The following is an 18,362-nucleotide window of genomic DNA, read 5'->3' as shown; positions in this document are numbered from 1 at the left end:
GTGTTGCTGTGCATGGCGTTCATCGCCCGGGTGCTGATGACACACATGACGATGCTGGCGATGAGGACGATGACGAAGAATGTTAGTTGGGCGCCGGCGATGTCGTATCCATGCCAGTGGTATGCGGGATACCATGTTTCACGCAGGATAACACTGCACAAGCTGATCAGACCGAAGGCATTCATAACGAACAAGAACCTCAGTTCCAGCGAAGTGCTGGCCAGACGCTGTCCCGAACCAACGGAGTTGCAGGCGCTGGAACCGGCAGTCACGCCCACTGAACCGGTGATGATGTAGAAGATGCCAGAAAAGCCCGTAGCGGGGAATCTGTGCACCCACAGCGCTACAACGCGACAATGAAATATATTACATGCAAAATAACATTCGTCACTACAATGATTAAGTATTTTAGTAAACGTAAAAATGATGGTGATAATTCATTACTGTAATTTTGAATCACGGGAATTGTTTTTGTAAAACAAATTCTTCGTTTCTGTACATAGAATTTCGGCAAGGAAGATGGCGACACCGCAAAGCAGTTGTACGATGCCGATGGCGATCATGGGAGTTGCCTTAAATGCGACAGGATTCATTTTAAAGCGAATGCTGCTTGTGGGGTTAACTCTCAGTTCTAAGAAGTCGGCCACAATTTAGAAACTATAAGGGCCAGCGTATAATGCTACTACAGACACTGAATAACTGCAGAACGAGGTGCGCAAATGTTGCAACAGAGTCGGGGCTTTGCCTGAGTCTTCGTATAACGGTAAACCTACTTGATGTCATTGCTGTAATAGTGTACTGGTCAGTGATCATACAGTAATTGAGAATTTTTGCCTTGTTTATGCAGAATTGACGTTGGGTTCTAGTGTTTTGACGTGCTATCGAGCGTTTTAGATCTTGATTGAGGGCACGAGCGACTTTTCGTTGGTCACTGATCAGTCATCAATATAGGCACTCGTACTGATCAATGTTAGGCACTCGTACTGATACCATCGACATCAAACATACAATTATTGTGTGTGTATTAAGTCTGTCACCACTTTAATAATAGTTCGGCTCATTGTTGAAACATGTAAAAAGCAAGGAGACCCATATATCTTTGGCACATGCCGAAAAAACCAGAACTTTAATCTTCGTGGGATATCAATTAGTTGCACGTCATTGACGACATATGGTTATACGCGCCGTTTGATAATAACTGGCACTTCTTTTGATGTTACTATAAGCATTTTTCAATACTACGATTCTGTACATGTTTTCTTTTAACATTCCACTGCTAGAGTACTTTCCGGTAGAAACTGCCACTGACTTAAATTGTGGATTATCTTTAAACGCTGTCTTCAGTTTGTGCGTTAACGGACATTGCACTGGCGGTCGATTGGCGCTGGTGATTCATTTGTATGTACCAGAAGCTAGGCAAGCACGACTTCCACGAGTGACAACTGGAATCGGACAAAAGCCGTACTATTACGACACTAACTCGCTCGCTGGCTGGTATCTCCCTTGGGGTGCGACAGTTTTTTGTGGGGCGGTTTTTTCAGCACCTTTAATGCATGTTTCATGGTGGACCGTAAAGTACCCTGGGATGAAAAGGGTCAGGGTCCACGAAACGGACGTTTGCGAACGCTTCATTATAATTACAAGATTCACATCCTACATGGAGCTGTAAGATTAGACTACCGTATTCAAAACACCTAGATTTCATGGGGCGCTTGTACTTTCAACAAAATTAATGGAAGTACTGAAGACAGTTGTCAGAGGCGTACGACTGCGCCTGGTGCGTACGGTCCACACAGGACGTACTTGCACTCATTGCTTGCCGTTATCGCCTCTCTCGCTTGTACGTACGTGTGCTGCTGCACTGTACTCATCCGCTGAAGCGGATATACGCAGCGCATACACTGAGCCACACTTGCTCTCTCGTTCCTCTCTCGCAGTATGACTCAGCGTTCATACGCTCGCGTTGGATAGAGTCCAGTCTGCGCATCATCACACAGCTGATGGCACACAGCACGTGGTTGCCGCCAGTTGCTTCTTTCACGCCATCAGACGCTCAAGAACCTTCCTAGCATCCACTTGCTATTAGCCATCAGTGCTTTGTTCTTGCTTTCCTGCTATCACGCAGCATTGTTCCCACTTTATTTGTACAATAAAGCTCACTCGTGATCTCCTCGTGCTTGTCTGTTACATGGTAGCAGCATCATAAGGTTTTTGATCTTACGGACCCTTTGAGGAGACGGTGAAGGCTTGAATTGCGGAGAACTCGTGAGGAACCTGAAAGTCACTGTCAGATAGATTGCTGAAGCAATCTCTGCCTTGACTTTGATCGGACTGATCGCATCGTCTTACAGCTGAGGAAAACGAAGATCACTGAAGTGATTCTTACCGAGCTGGTGAGCACAGTTTTCCTGGTCTCTTCCACACTGACGAGCACATTCCCAACAGCACGGACACTTTCTCTCCCAACTGACGGATCAGACTCGAACGAGAGTCTGCAGCGCGAACGGATTAATCCTATAATACGGGGACCTTTGCTTTGAACAGCGACCCGCAACTTTACCCGCGGATCTCAGTTCGGAAACGACGGATTTCCGACCTCGGACGGAGGAAATCGAGCGGAACCGACACCGACACCGACACTGGTAAAGTAACGGTTCTAGGTCGATTTTAGCCGAAACTAGGTCGGCATTTCACTTTCTAACGGTAGAAAACGATTTCTATCCGTAAAATTTAACTTTTTAACGGTTAAAAAGTAATTTCTGACGGAGAAACCGATTCGGAATTTTGTTTTTGGTTGAGAACCGACCTGCTAGGTCAACAAACCTGTCTAGACAGATAGACAAAGGCTAGCCCGCAACAAGTCGGAAATTCTCTTCATTTCGATTTTTGACGGTCTTTCGACCATCAGAAAATTTCCCTAATTAATAAAACTAATTTCTAACGGTTAAAAACTTCAAAATCCGACTAGACAAACTTTCTAGCCGACCAAAAATAATTTTTTTTTCTGACGGAAAATAGCGCGAAAATTCTCGAACTTCCTTGTGACGTCATAACGACCGCTTATCAGTACTTAAGGAGCAGCCAATCAGCGTGCAGGGGAAAGTTCCCATAGCCTAACATAGGCGTGATTCATCGTTTTTTGTAACTTTTGCACGCGGCTCACATTCTGTGACATAGGCAGAAGTGCAAGACCACTTAACCTGTTACGTCATACTGGTCAGCACAGTAACATAGGACGTACTACACCGTACTACTATTACGTACTGTACTGTACCATTGTACTGTATATTAATACCCTGTGTACTGAGTCACCAACAGACACATCAACAACAACAACAACATTTCACCGGACACGGTCCTGACAATCGGAAGTTCCTGAACCAAAAGACGTTCCTGACTTTACCGAACATCTTCACACAGAAGATTGTTCGACTTTCTTTTTCTAACTGATAAAACCTTTAAGGCTCCACCAGAGCCGACCCGAGTTGACAACAATGTCGAATCCCCGAGAAAACGAATACGCGAGAAAGTTCAACACCGACTATTCTCGATGTGCGAACATGACCGGAAAGTACTCACTCCGGTACGCCGGTCAGGATAAAAGTCAGCCGTCCTCAACCGACTCGACTAAGTCGGCCGAAGCAAAGGAGAGACGCAATGAACGGATCCTCCTTGCCGACTCGAATCCTACCTCGGATGACAGTTTCGAGGATGCCCGGGATAAAACATTCCTGGAAGCCCCAGCTGACGTAGCAGCCCCGTCCCACCCGACCGGGGGGGGATGTGGAACAGCTGCAGGCAGGGACCACATTGCCTCATGCCGACCTGGAGTCGAACTCACACGGAGCTCAAGACTCGGTAACGGCCACAAAAGCCACCGAGCTTGGACGGCAATCACCCAACAGGAAGGAAGAAGTGCCGAAGCCGACCTCCCCCAATATGGACATACCGACTAACCAAGTCGGACGGAAATCGCCGACCACACAGGTCGAGCGAAAATCTCCGACCAAGGAAGTCGGTGAACAACAATCGACTACGGCGGCCGACCAACAAACGGTCGACCGACCTTCGGCAAAGGAAGTCGACCAACAGCAGGCCGACCTGCCACAAACCCGGGAGGTCGAACAACCGACCTTGATTGGAATGGAAAATAAGACAACAGAAGTCGGCAAAGTCCAATCGACCACACAGGTCGGAAGGATTTCGCCAATCTCAAAGGCCGGTCAACAGATGCCGACCACAGAGGTCGCGCAGAAGGAAGTCGGCAACAAGCAACCGACTAGCCCGGAACGGCAACCAACCGACACAAATTCGGATGCGGCCGTGCAGTCGACTAAACTACCAAGTGGAACGGAAGATTCCGAAGTACCACCACGAAGCGGCCCTCACCCAGCCGGATCGCCGACTAGTATACCGGCACCCAACGAACGGGTAATTTCACCGCTGAGCCGACTTTCGCCAACCGGACGCGAGTCGACTCGAGCAACGGAAGCTCAACAAACGGTGAAGTCGACTAAGGCGACACAAAGTCGACCTGCCGACCTGACACTTAGATCGTCACCACCGATGTTCGAAACGGGCGAACTCGGCAGTACTCCGTCACCGACAAACGAAGTCTTTGACGCAACAACCGCGTCAAGACCGACCAGTGCGGACGGATTCTTCAGGACACCACCGAAGTCCGACAAGGACAGCCATGGCTATCAAGCCAGCGCACTTGAATACACAGCCAAGAAGTGGATCGCGGCAACACCGCCCGAGAAGATCAATGATCTCGACCTACTCCGAGCAAGATGCCACAAATTGATCACACAGATCGTTTTGGCGGACAAGATTGTCGACTCGGCGGAAGGAACACTCCGAAACTCGGAGGACACCCACCGACTCGAACGGAGCAAATGGGAACGCGATATGGTCGATGCTAACAAAGGCATCGCCGCCCAACAAGGGGAAGTCGACCGGCTCAACGCCATACTGAAGCGAGCTGACCTACCGTGTCGACACGAAGTCGACCAAGTCGCCATACTCACCGGTAGGTTGGAACGGTCAACAGCGGCCGTCTTCGAAATCAAACGCGAACTCGACGAGGCGCACAAAGCCCTCGAAGAGGCGAAAAAGAACTTGGCCGACACACAAACTGCGTTGGTCGAGTCGGAAATGGCAGCAGGAGCGTTCCACCAGCAACTCAACCAGGCCAACGAGGAAGCCGAGGTCTATCGAAACGAAGTCGATAGGTATGTGGTGGAGCTCAAAAGGCCGATAACGAGATCGACCGATTAACGCAACGAACCGACGAACTCGAGTCGGAAATGGAGCTCCTCTTGACCAGAATGGGACAGCAATTCATCAACTTCCACAACTCGGTTAACCCTAACCAAAGGACAGCCGATGCCGACCTGGTGGAAGCAAACGCTCAACTAGCCGACCAGGTTCACGGACTGAACAAAGTCCTCAAGGAGGAACAGAAGCTCCGAGCTCAGCTGGAATACAGCTTGAACGAAGCTCAAAAGGTGAACGAGGCGCAACACAGCCGCATCGTTTACCTGGAGGCTCGCGAAGTCGAGCTGTATGAATTTGGCGAACAAGCCGCCCGCAATCTCACGGAGATGATGCGGCAAATGGACGAAATGGACACCGAAAAACGGTGCCTAAGAGAGGAGAAAAAGCACCTAGAACCTCCCTCATACCCGGAACGAAGCCGGGCTAAACCTCCCTCATACCGAACGTCCATGGCACAGGATCAACAGCCGTCACGAACAATCAGTGACATCCTGTGGGGAATCGACCCAACCCAGGAAATGGCGAAGAAGGAGAGCAACACCTCCTACTTCGTCGGAGTCGTAACAACCGACCCGAGTGTGGGAACAATCCCACAACCACCAGCAGTACCGACTGCTCCGGAACCGGAACATAATACGTCGACCGCGGCACCACGAGTGCCAACGTCGAACGTGGCGACAACGACGTCGGCCGGTGCATATATAAGCACCTCGTACGCGACGTGGCAAGCGTCAACATACGTTGACAAAATGGAGGCAGCCTTCTTCCAGTGGACGAAGGACAAGACTTTCAGGTGCAGGCACTGCATGTTTAATAATCATGACGAGTCGCGCTGCATATATGGCTCGGATAACAACCCGAACCTGCGGTGGTACGACGATTGGTACCGCCGATACTCGACTCAAGGCCCGGTTGGCTCGGTGAATCCATTCTGGAAGGACATCCTGCCACCGCCACGCCTTTGCCAGCAACAGGCTGGTGGCTCGGGCGGCTCCGGCAACGGAAACCGGTCGCCCGGCCAAGGGAATGGCGGAAACCGCAGGAACAGCGACGGGAACCAACAAGGGTCCCCGGGTTATAGAGAACCTTTACCGCCCCGCCAGTCGTTGACTTCGACGCCACCCAACAATGGGCCGGCTAGGAGTAACTCCCCGGGAAACGCCCAAGGTCGATGAGCTCCGGTGACTCATTCGACCTCCAACATCCGACCGAACCACCGGACAAGGATAACCCGACTAACCAGCCGCTTACCTCACGAAACAAGCCGAACTTTAATCCGTTACAAAAACGGATAGCAACAGTCCTAAACACATTAGGACTGGACTGGACCAGTTGCACGGAGGAGGATTTCCTCACGGCACTGTCAGCCCCCACAAAGGAGGCGATGGCCGCCCGAACTAAGGCAGCCGAACTCGGAATTTTCATCAACAACCGTGAAATCGAGCTCCGGACCGGAACGCAAGAAATGCCCGGCCGAACCGACCCAGCGCACCGACATGGCGCTGGAACATCGAAGATATGGAACGAATCGAACTTTCCTACAACGATGGAGGAAGGCCATCACCAAATAGCCACCATCCTCCAACTACCCGGACTAAACGAAAACAGCTCCGAGGAGGATTTCGCAAAAGCGATATCGGCCCCCACAAAGGAGGCGGAGACGGCTCGGAAGTTAGCCGATCAGCTCGGCGTGTACGCCAACAATGGCACCGTCGAAGCTTGGCCCGGGATGCAACAGGCACTCGAGGCAACCGACCCAGCACCTCGACTTGGTGCTGGAACGTCGGAGGTCGGAACGCGAGAAACGCCCGACCTAAGCAGCGCAAACAATGCGACTGCGCCGTCCGTCACACAAAGTGACGCGGTACGGCCCGGCCTTAGAAGTTGGACCGAATTGCCGGTGAGGATAAACTCAACCGAGCAGCCCAGTCGAGGCCCAAGACGTGGAGGACCGGGACGCCGATCCACGCACCGGGGCAACAGAAACTTCCCCAATGTATCATCCGTCCGTACAACGGATAGATAAGCTGCAACAATGGCAGCCATCGACCTCACCGAAGAACCGGAAGTAGTCGAAATATGGGACACATTCCCACTGGAGGCACAGGTACCCGCCCACTGGCTGCAGCAGGAAGCGGACCTCTCCCAGCAGAATGAGCCAGTAGTACGAACAGTACGTAGTTCCCGAACATTCCTCAACCTCGACTATATGTGGTCGAAATTGAGGCCAACAGATGCCTCAATGGAGGAACGGATACTGGCACAGGCACAACGGTTCGGAACCGCCGAAATATCGGAGGACGGAGCAGCTAACCGACCTGCGGTACAAGAAGTGGTTGAAGTCGGAGTCGAACCTACACAAGGTTCAACTCAACAGCAGACCGACCACGGACCAGTGTCGTTAATCCCCATCAAACCAACGGTGCGGGAAGTAACCTTCGAGAAAGGAATACATAAGAAACCGAAGACGGTTCGAGCTTAGACACATGAAATCCAAGTCGGATCCACGCCCACACTGGCGATGTTGGATACCGGAGCGGAGACTTCGCTCATCGAACAACGGTTCTGCGAGAGGAATGGTTTAACGATACAACCCCTCGGACATTACACCAAAATACTCGGTGTAGGCGGACAAGTCGCCTTTATGGTGTCTCACTGCTGTACAGCACCTGTAACAATGCAGGGCTTTACAAGCCACCATACATTCCACGTCCAGCCGACCGAAGCGGACATTCCAGTGCTACTTGGATGCGACTACCTGCATTCGAAGTTCACCTCCGTCTTAACACCGATTCCAACCCCGGAACAACCTGGAGGAACGACGGTAGTGCAGTCTATCCCGATACCAGAGGCATCGGGCAAGTTACCAAGTGAAGTGAGGGTAAATCAGCTGGGCCCGCTGACGGAACCTTCGCGCAACATTTGCCGTGACTGCCGGGACAACAACCGGACTCTGCTCGAGGAACTTAAGCTGCACAACGCCATCGAAGCGTACGAAGAACGGAAAAGCAGAGGAACATTACGAACGGCGAAGACTGTACTAAAGTCTATCCCGATACCAGAGGCACCCGCTGACGCGGATGCCCGGAACCTAGAACGAGTACGACAAAAGTACCGAACTTGGTTCTCGGGAGTTCGGCACTTTCTCGACCAACGGACGTCGGAAATGGCGACCACTCTGCACCAGAACGGAGCGGTAACTCCCGATCAGATACTGGAAGCACAACGAACGTGCGAACCGGTAATCGCCCTCGCAAACGACATAGAGGACGAAGAATGGGAATGGGAAGACGAACGCATCCCTATCCACCGACAGTACGTGGAATACGGACTTCCCAGTTCCCATACCACCCCCGCTGGAAATGCCCTTCCAGGAATTAGGCTCACAACTCTTCGCCTATATGCAGCGAGTAAGGTTGCACGGAGAATCGTCAACAACTGCATTTTGGCAACGGTACGGCGACTGGCTTATACTCGATGGTTATGTCTCGTCCTTGTAAAGCCAGTGCCCATCTCGTTAGTCGAGGGTTGATGCCGGGTCGGTTCGGCTCGCATCGGAGCAGGTTTTGCAGTGCTCGGTGATCCGTTCGTACGGTGAATGGTCCGTGGTCGATGAAGTGCTTAAATTTCTGCACGGCCCATACCACGGCCAAGCATTCCCATTCGGTAACTCCATAGTTGAGTTCCGGTCCGCGTAGGACTCGACTGGCGTAGGCAATTGGATGATCGTCTTGTGAGATCACCGCGCCGAGTCCGGCTCCGCTTGCGTCACATTCGATGACGGTCTTTTTAGTCGGGTCAAACTTCGCCAGTACGGGTGCTTCTGTTAGCGCCTTCTTGATATCGTTGAACTCGGCCGTGTGGGCTTCCGTCCAATCGAGCTTAATATTTTTGTCCTTCCGTAGGAGCTCGTACATTTTCGACGTCTTTTGAGCGTATCCTCGGATGAACTTACGATAATAGTTGGCCAGTCCGAGGAACGACCTGAGTTGCCGTTCAGTTCTCGGGCAGCTTTGTTCTGCGATACAGGCCACTTTCTCGTCATCGGTCTGGACTCCGTCCTTGCTAAGCACGTGTCCGAGGAACAGCAGTCTGTCCGTTCCGATCTCACATTTGGAGGGTTTGACCGTAAATCCAGCATCGCGGAGGCATTCGAGAGTCGCTCGGAAAGCCTCAAGGAAGTCTTCGAAAGTTTTACCGAAGAAGATGATGTCGTCGATGTAGGCGAACACACCCTTCTTCCGAGCTGATGCTGTGATTTTATCCATATGCATTTGGAAAGTTGCTGGTCCGTTGCAGACTCCAAACGGCATTCGGTTGAATCGCCACATGCCTTCGGGTGTCACGAAAATCGTGTAGTCTTTGGATTGTTCGTCCATAGGAATTTGCTACAAACCGGACTGACAGTCTACCTTGCCGTAATATTCCATTCCGGCACATCGGTCCAGTAGCTCGTCCGGGTTCGGTAGTGGGTAGTTGTTTTTCTTTGTAACGGCATTCAACTTGATATAGTTGATGCAGAAGCGTGTTCCTACCGTGCCGTCTCCGTTTCGTTTTGCGGCTAAGATGACGGGGAAGCTTCATGCAGCCGATGACGGTTCGATGACTCCTTGGTCGAGCATCTCCTGCACGTGTTTTTGGATGAACTCACGTCCCTTCCAGCTTGTCCTGGTGGGGTTCATCTTAATCGGCTGTGCACCTTGGACATCAATGGTATGTGTTACCTCTTTGACGTCTCCATAAGGTTTCTTCGAGGTCGGGAATACGGTCCGGGAATCCCATGCAACTGCTTTTAGTTTGGCTAGCTGCTCGTCGGTTAAGTTTTTTCCGAAGTTCATGGAGTCGATGATTCTCCGTCGCTCCTCCTGGGATTCGGCGTCTTCCTTTTCTACCTCAGCCGTGTTGACTTGTGCTTCTTCGACTTTCTGGTCGTCCGTCATCATCGTAAATGCTTCAGCTCGACCCATCGGTGCACCTTTGCGTAAGGTGACTTCCCGGTGAGTGTGGTTTGCCACCATGACGGTGAATCGTTTACCGTCATGCTTGGTTACGCCGTCTATGAATTCCACTCCATCTCGTTTGGGGTCGGAGTCTCCTAGGTACATCAGTTTCTGGTCCGTGGATACCGATACGTTCAGGACGACTTCTACCATGGTTACGGCTCGAGGGATGAGTTTGACCTTCCGTTGGGATCGAACTCCTGTTGCCTCAAAAACTTCGAATTGGGGTTTTGGCTTCACTTCCCGTGTGTGGGGCCATGTCTTCGCCACTCTGTGTGGAAGTTCCCATTCGACGAATTCGTTGTTGATTTCCGGTTCATAGACATCGGCGTATTGCATATGGCCGAGTCGTACGCCTTTCTTCAGCACCTTCGTTTGGTGAGTCGAATTCTGGATGTTTATCCAGGCCGTGTCGTTTTGAGGTCGGATGTCGATCTTGGCCTCAATTGGCCGAATAGGTCGGATTACCCGTTGTAGGGTAGAGAAGTAAATTTGTCTTCTCGGGTCCATTGGATTGGCGGTCCGTACCTTGATTGAACATGTTGACCATGGTGGGAGAGAGACTCGTTCGCTGTTAAAGACAACTTGTCGGTCTAACGCTTTCGTCTCTACATGAGGATCCAGCTTTAAGTGATGAACTTCTGGGCATTTGTTGTCCAGGTTCAGCTCGTCAATCGTCTGGACTTTGGCGACTCGTGCCTTCCATGTGTTGAAATGCTCCGACTTCTGTTGGTCGGTCAAGTTAGCCAAGGTCGGTTGTTCCGTTGACAACTGCTGGACGACGATGGTCGGAGGTCGGAAATCGTCTTCTTCCGGTTTACCTCCTCCGAATCCCCACAAAGTCTTAAGTTGGTCGAGTTCCTCCTGTTGTTCGGAGTCGACCGTTTTATTCTGTTCGGTTTGTTCCGGTGGCTCGTCTATGAATTCTGTGTGAACTATAGACCGCAATACTGTTGTTAGCCGGACATCGTAGGTCGGTTCTTCGTCCTCCGATGACGAATCATCCGAGTCGTTTATGCTCGGTTTATTCGTCTTACAGTGTCGGACTGACAGATCGAATTCTTCGTTGTCTTCTTCCTCGGATTCTTCCGAAGGTCGGTTATCGGAGTCTGTGTCCGCCGAGTCACTCGTACTTTGTATGTCCGAGTCGTCCGATCGGTAATGCTCGAATTCAATTTCCGACCTGTTCTCGAGGTCGGCTTCTGGTGTGTTGTCGAATCCGACCTTTGTGGTCGGTTCGAGTTGGTCGACTTGTTCCGTCGGTTGGGTTAGTCGACTCGTTCCGTCCTGATTCTCAAGGTCGGTTGGCTGTAAGTCTGCGTTGCTCAGCCATCGGATACTCGCCGGTTGTGGGTTCCGAAAGCGGTCTACCTTCCGTTCCTGTTGCGGAGGAGACGGTGACGACGGTCTGTCGTCCGACCAAGTTAGGTCATGATGAGCTTTTATTGCTCGTACTACCTCGTCAATATTGTCTTGACAGATAGCACACCGATAGGATTTATCGGTTTCCTCTAGGATTATGTTCTCCGGAGGCTTTGGTGGGCTACTCTCAAACTTCACGTAGGTCGTAGTGCGTTCCATGAGTGGTGGTAGCCGATTAGGGAGGTGCCGCGTTATGGCGGTATCCGCGTCTTCTGCGACAATGCAGATGCCCTGTCGAGATGGCCACTGGAACGCAGTGAAGACAAAGATCCACACGAAGAGTTGGATCAAGTCCCCAACTTCGAGGACTTCAAGGACGAAATTAAGGTCTGCACAATACGGACTCTTAGACGTCTAAAGGCGAACGCCTCGAAGAAAAGGAAGAAGGATATAAAGGAACCACCGAAAATCCCCCTTCCACCGGTTCTCCCTGGGTGCAACGTCATAACCGACTGGGATCACTTGAGTATCACAGAGGTCCGAGTCATCAACATACCAGCACCGGAGACACCGGAGCCGACCATTCGGACCGTCAATACGGCGGAGGATGACGAGTTGGAAGTCGAAAAGACACTCCCACCTCCACCCGAACCGAACTTGGAACTTCGGAAAGCGCAGCTGCGAGACCCACAGCTACGCAAAATCATTGACGAACTGGAGAATCCAGAGAAACTTGACCACAAGTCGAAGCATCTGGAACACTACCAGATGGCGCAAGGAGTACTGTACAGACTGAAGACGATCAACACAAAGTTGGAACGTTGCTTCGTCGTACCACTCTTCATGCGCAATCAAATCATTCGATCGCTCCACGACGGAAAAACCGGAAACCACTTCGGCAGGGAAAAGACGATCGAGGCATTGAAGCTGCGCTACTTCTGGATAAGAATGAATAGCGACGCCATTGCCTACATCGAGAAATGCCGACAGTGCATCACGGCGAACAAGCAACGATGTCCACCACCGGGTAAACTCCAAAAGACGGAAGTCGGCGAAGCTTGGTATCGCATCTATGCGGAATTTGAAGGTCCCCTTCCTCGGACGAAGACGAAGGGATACCAATATATCGCAGTGGTAACCGACCAGCTGACGAAGTTCACCGTAGCCCGGGCAACGAAAACGAATACCGCGAGAGAATTCGAAAGGTTTTTCGTCAAAGATGTCCTATTGAAGTATGGAATGCCGACCTTCATCCACTCGGACAGAGGGACCCACTTTACAGCGAAAACATTCGCTAAGGTCGCACGGATCTTCGGCATCCAACATACCCTAGGAACCGCCCACCATCCGGAAGGACAAGGACAAGTCGAACGGCAAATGCAAACGATATGGGACGGAATAAGGAAGTTCTGCGACGTGAAAGACGGACACCGATGGCACAGAGCCTTGGATTACGTCTGCGGAATGAACCGAGCCGTCCATGCCGCGACTAAGTTCTCACCGTTCTACATGTTGTATGGTCGAGAAATGACCATGCCACAGGACGTAGTGGCCGGAACGAATACACCGGAAACCTTTACGGATAAGGAACACTATATCCGACGGATAAAAGAACGACTTCAGCGCTCGCACGAGATTGCCCGCATCAACATTGATGAAGCATTCGAACGAAATGCCGAGCACTACAACAAGAAGAAGTCGAGTCCGACCTTCAAACCGAGGGATAAGGTTACGGTGGAATTTCCGACCAAGGATCCAACTCGGAAGGAACGTTATGATGGAGTTTGGACGGTCATCAACTATGTTGGCCCAAACAACTTACTCCTCCGATGCGAAGACGGACGTGAAGATACGGTAGCCGTCGACCGAGTAAAACATTGCCGAGTCGAGACAAGTCGACCAGCAACTCGGTCAACTGGCCCGGTAGCCGACCCGACAAAAGGGAAAGCTACTCGGAAGCCGAAGAAGAAACCGGAAGAAACCGTCAAAAAACTTTCAGATCCGACTAACGATGCGGATAAAACCGAGCCGACGATAAAGAAGAAACGAGGTCGACCTCGGAAGAAACCTCCGACCGACTTCGAGACACCAGCACTGAAAGAACTTCAGAAGCAGGATGTGATAGCCGCTGAACCAGCACCGACCTCAGACGAAGTTGAGAGCAAAGCTCAACCGACCACGGAGAAACCGAAAGAGTCGGAAGACAGGTCGGAAACGCCGGTCCAGCCAGCCAACCAACTAACGGAGGGACCGAAACAGGCGACAAAGCCAGCTCGGAAGAAAAAGACGGTCAAGAACACCGACTTGTCGGCACCGACCACAGAGGTCGTTGTTGCCGACTCGGCAGTCCAACCGACCAAGCCCAAGCGCAAGTATACCAAGCGGACCGACTACAATAGTCGGACCGACCAGCTCGGCATCAACAACGATGACCGGAGCAGCTTACCCGACACCGCCAATGGTGCCAGGGATGGCGAACACGCCTGTAACGATCTACACGGTGCCCACAATGGCGCCGGGAATGGCTAACACGGCGACTCCGATCTACACGACGCCCACACTGGCGCCGAACAGTTTCGCATATAACCCACCGCCGAAGCGATTCGTAGCAGTTCCGCCCACGCCCGGAATGCCACCTCCACCTATGACCATCGCAACGATGAGTATGGTCAGCCCGGATGGCACAATCTCGCCACCAAGGCAAGTATTGCTTACGCCACCGATCTCGCCGACTCACCTTAGACCACCCGGACAACAGAACTCCTGGATGGATCCAAACGCGACGACCCATTTAATGAATCGGCTGAACCAGCACAGAAATCAGGTCGGAAGACAGAGCCAACAAGTGCCTGTCTCGACGACGACCACACAGGTCGTAACGTCGATGCCTCCACCTCTGGCGGTCGTCCAGCAGATCAACACTAACGGAAGGACTGACGAAGAACTGCGCCAGCAAGCAGCAATGGCTCGTGCCCACATAGACACGATTAGCCAAGCGCTAACGCAGACTTCGCAGATGGACCCGAGCCATGCCGACTACCGAGCGGCGCTATTGGGCCAACTTTCCTTCAACGAAACACGTCTGAATCAAGCTAATAGCTTGCTTTACGAGAGGGAACAGCAATCCCTCCGAATCTGCCAGCAGGCGGTAGCTCGGCATGTTGGTCAGAGATTGGGAGACCCTGACCCCGGGCCCCGGCAATAACCACACAGGGTGTTACGCCGACATCTCAGCTAACTCCATCGACTTCGGCAGGCCAACAAGTGCCTGGCCAAACACCATCATTGGAGATCGGAAAACTCCGGATCCAAAAGGAGGACGCTATGAAGGAGGCAGTCAAACTCAGAATGAGTTACTCAAAGATTCCCCACACAGCGGAGAACTATACCGCTGAGATGGGAAAGATAAGTCGAGAAGAACAACACTTCACGGACTCAGCTGCCGACCTGGAAAGACGAATACGAGCACAAGAACAAAGCTTGCGCTCGTCCGGAATCTCAGCTCCGACCACACAGGCGGTGATTGATGAAGAAATCCGACTAGCCCGGCTGGACGCCTTAGCGCGAAAGCGTAGCGAATACCTTCACGAGATAAACGAAGTGAAGAAACGTCTGGCTACACTCGATCCGACTAAGGAATACTATCCCTCAGCCGTCCTGTCCAATACTGAATTAATAGGGCACTGGACTAAGAAGCTGACGGAAAAGGAGAACGAAATCCGAGCTCTCCAGCCGACGACGACTCAACCAGTAGTGGTCCCAACAAGCCAGCCCCAACCAATGATCGCGGTGAACATAGGCTCAAATATGCCACCAGTTATGATTCCGACCTTCCAGCCGAACCCGGTACAGCAAGTCCCACAAGGACCACCGGTACTACCGCTCCCAACACTGCAGGAGCTACGGGCACTTCTACGAATGACTGGAATAGTTGTAGAACGAATCGGCGCGGTGATGGAAGACACACAAAAAGGAACCCCCGAGTGGTTGGCTCTCGAAAGCGACGGAAACGCTATCCGCGACTTCATGACAGGACTCCAGCCATACTTGGTCACTGGAATGCCAACAACTCCAGACCTGTTGACCGTCATCCGAACAAGGATGCAGAATGCGCAAAACCGAGCCGACCGGCATCATCACCTTACCCAGAACTTGGAAGCAGCCGAACGTCGGTCATCAGCCGTACCGACGCCCACAATGGCCGAAGTACGGTCCGCCATCCAAACCGGAGACAGAATCCTTGACGGAATAAGGATGACGCAGGGCGGAGACTCGGTAGCCATTTCCAATAGAGCCCAGATAGTGAACGACCTACACCGGAGCCTACGGATTGCCCGCCAACTAGTCGAACGACACGGCGGTTTAACTACAGACGATCAGGCCGTCCGACTAAACATGCATTACCGAAGGATTCAACAGATAATCCAGAGCCAGACAGGTGGAGCCGAACAACAGGTCCCTCAGCTCAGGTATCATGCGATGGCACTTCAGATTGGACAGGATGACCAGACGACAGAAGTCTGGAAGACCATCCTCGACGGCAAACAAGCCCTTCAAGCCATCTACGGACGCATGGCCGAAGGAATTCAGGATCTCACCGAATTAGATCCAGTTCGGAAAATTAACGATCTCATAGCCCACATAGGGCTAACCAAAGATCTTACTCGGTACGGCTTGCCCACCAGAGAGGTGGACAAACACCGACTCCGAACAGCTATGGACTTCGTGAAGACGGCTATCCTGGCGGAGAAAATTCCGACCTCACAGACGGATAACGTCCAACCGACGACGTTACTACCGGGAGCCGTTGTCACTTCACCGATATCATCGCCTCCGCCACCGACCACGCAGGTCGATAGCGGAGCACACTCACCGAATGCACAAGTGTTCGACCCGGCACCACTCCGAACACTCGCAACCTTGAAACGGAAGCGGGATGAAGCAATCAATCAGTCCAACGCAATTAAGGAACGGATGCAGAATCTCCCAACAAGTCGAGCCGACCATCCCCAGAAGTTCCAAGTCTTGCTGGACCAGTACAAACAGGCGTCTAACCGCCAAATGGAACTCGACAAACTAATTCAGGTCGAGCAACAGATGATTCAGTTGACGGCTACACCGCGATCGGCGAGGACCACACAGGCCTTAGCCACACCAGCCGTAGACGGCGAGAAGACATTTGCCGACGCGAAAACCGCCCTACAGGAGGCAAAGGAAATCTTGGCAAAGATACGCGAACGATCGCGACAAGGCCTAGAACGGTTCGCCATGAAGAAGATAGACGACTTCACAACTCACATAGAGTTAGTCGAAAGTCTAATCCAACCAGGACCACCTCAAACAGAAGCGCACCAACGGCTAGTACAGCCGGGAGTCGAACTGCTGACGAAACTTAACGCCGAACACCGGAGTGTCTTAGCCTTACCGCCGACGACGACCACACAGGCCGTAACGTCGACACCATTACCCACCGACAGGGTAATTACCTACGGTAGAAACGCCATACAAGAGGCGGAACACCTCCTACGGCGGATACAGCGGCGCGCCGAGAAGGGACTCGAGCCGAACGTGCAGAGGATAGCCTCCGAGTTCGACACTCACATACAACTTGTGAGAAACCTGATACAACCAGGTACGGTCGAACCGGGAGCCCATTTTCAACTCGTAATGGACGGCATAAACCGGCTGCGGGACTACAGCCAAAGCCAACGCCGACCAGCCGACTGCGACGCGGAGACTTCGGACACATTACCGTCGACCTCGTCGGCGGTAGAGATGCATTCGGCGATGCGGAAAAGCCGCACCGAAAAGATGTCATCAATAATTGGTAACGGATGGGATCTACTGGAACACCTTCAAAGATCTTTTGTCAACGAGACACCCTCCGATGCCGAAACCCTTAAAGTGGCGAGACAGAAGATGAACGACCTGACAGCCTACTTGAAGAAGGCGGACCATCTTATCGTTAAAGCCGAACCGACCGAGGTCGACGAACGACAACTAAGGTCGGTAGTCGAACGGATCACAGAGATCCTTGACGCGGAACCCGCATACACTAAACGGATTCCAACGCCGTCGCCACCTCGCCGAGCAGCACCGACTACGACAGCGGTGATGACTCTAGTCGGCACGGCACCAATGAAAAACTTAACCGCCAACCTGGACATAATCACCCAAGCTGGACAAGATTTAGCCGACATCTTTTACCACCGACTTAGTGGAACCCTAACGGAACAAGAGGAAACTGACCTCACCTGGATCGACCGAGCCTTACGACCCGAGTTAGAATCGGCCGACACTTTAGGCTCATGGGGAACCCCACCGCCAGGTCCGAACCGAGACCGGCTTATTGAGGCACTGCAGTTGGTAATCGACTCTGTCAAACAGTACTTGGCAAACCCGAACAAAGCGGGAGCGCCAGTACAAACTCGCGAGAAAACACCTTCTCCGGTCCGATCACCTGGACTCGACGTCGAACTCCCATTCGCAGAAGCGGTTGACCAAAAAGAAGTCAACATTGGGGAAGTCGAGGATCAGTACCGAGAAGCGGTTGACGTCATGGAAAAGCTCGGAAAACAACTCCGGGAGCTCGACCCTAGTAACGCCATGGAAAAGCAAATGCGTGATGCCTTGGACCAGCAGTACAGCATCTGCTCAAGGCGGCTCGAGGACTTGTGGAAGATTCTCGAAGCTAACCCACAAAGGGTTCAGCCAACCTCC

This window comes from Paramacrobiotus metropolitanus, unplaced genomic scaffold (assembly GCF_019649055.1).
Source record: "Paramacrobiotus metropolitanus isolate TYO unplaced genomic scaffold, Prichtersi_v1.0 Parri_scaffold0000143, whole genome shotgun sequence".
In the NCBI taxonomy this organism is placed as follows: Eukaryota; Metazoa; Tardigrada; class Eutardigrada; order Parachela; family Macrobiotidae; genus Paramacrobiotus; species Paramacrobiotus metropolitanus.
This window is presented reverse-complemented; position numbering follows the sequence as displayed.